We start from the raw sequence: 1462 nt of genomic DNA on the forward strand, positions 1-1462 counted from the left end.
GTGCCGGTTAACCACACATGCTCCATTGATCTATGACAAACATTAAGTCACCCTTCGTGATCCTTACTAGTCCAAGTTAGTGTGCCGGTTAACCACACATGCTCCACCAACGACTTAGTAAGGTACAAAGTGTGAATTCCATGGGCTAGCACCAAATTCACATTTTTCCTAAAGTAACTAAGATTGGGAATTAAATAAAAAATATTTAGTTACTTTATAATAATCATTATACTTTTAATGAGAATTTAAAGTCATTGTCCTACCCGTTCGGCTAACGACCCTCCACCGATCAAGCAAGCGGTGGGTGAGAGTGGACACCCATTAAGTTGCCATTTTATAGGCAACAACCTTATACCCACCTTATAGACCGGCTTCGTGAATGAGGCCTACTAACGGTAAAACGACTTGTTCTTATACATATATATAATAATTAACCATTAATGTTATAAATAGTATAAGTGTTGAATTTTAACTTTTAAAACTCTAAGGGTTTGGAATTAAAGTTTGTGTGAGACTTTACAAATTCCAAAACTTGAGGGAAAGTTTTGAACAATTCATAAACTTTTGGATATTCATAACTTATGAGTTTTAATTAAGTGTTTAAAACTTTTAATGAAGAGTCTCTTGGAAATCCATAACTTGAGGACAAGTTATGAAGTCCATAAAAGCATTTATTAGAAAAACTCTTCAAAAGTGTAACTTATGACTTCTTAAAAAACATTTAAAAGAAAAAACTTTTGGAATTCCATAACTTGAGGACAAATTATGAATTCCATTAAAAGACATTAAGATCAAGAATTAACTAACAAACAATTTGCAAATAATTCCTATGATCTAACGAAACCCATATGAACATGAACATCCACATCAACAATTTCAAGAATCATATGAACACATATAAACTTGAAATTTTGATTATAACTTTGAAATTGGTCCACCATCATCATTACCACATCAAAAACTGGTTTTATGAGTCCAAAACAGTTTAAGGTAATGATTCTAGACCAATTCCAGCACCAAAACTCGAAGATATGCTGTCTGGGGGTCCAACTCGTCAAGTGCATGAACCAACTCGCCGAGTTGGATGAATTTTGTCTTGGACTCGTCGAGTCCCTTCATGGACTTGGCGAGTCTGCTGTGCAGAGAACACATAAACTTCGATTTTCAGCAATTTGCATCAAGTATTCAAGAAAACAAGCCTAGGATCTGATACCACTGTTGGGTTTTGAGCATTCTAACACTCCTATGGTGTGCATGCAACCCTATAAACCTTGGATCTATGTTTTCTTCTAAAATACATGCAAATAATAATTTCCAAGGTTTCTTCCTAACTAGCATAGCATAAGGATTATGAATCATAAACCTACTAGTAGAAATACATACCTTTTGATGGTGGTTGATTGCTTGGAGTTTGAGAGCCTAGAACCAATAATGTGAATGCCTCAAATGGAATCACAAATCA

The sequence above is a fragment of the Lactuca serriola genome, chromosome 6, assembly GCF_051521515.1.
Source record: "Lactuca serriola cultivar US96UC23 chromosome 6, Lser_US96UC23_V15, whole genome shotgun sequence".
NCBI classification, from domain to species: domain Eukaryota; kingdom Viridiplantae; phylum Streptophyta; class Magnoliopsida; order Asterales; family Asteraceae; genus Lactuca; species Lactuca serriola.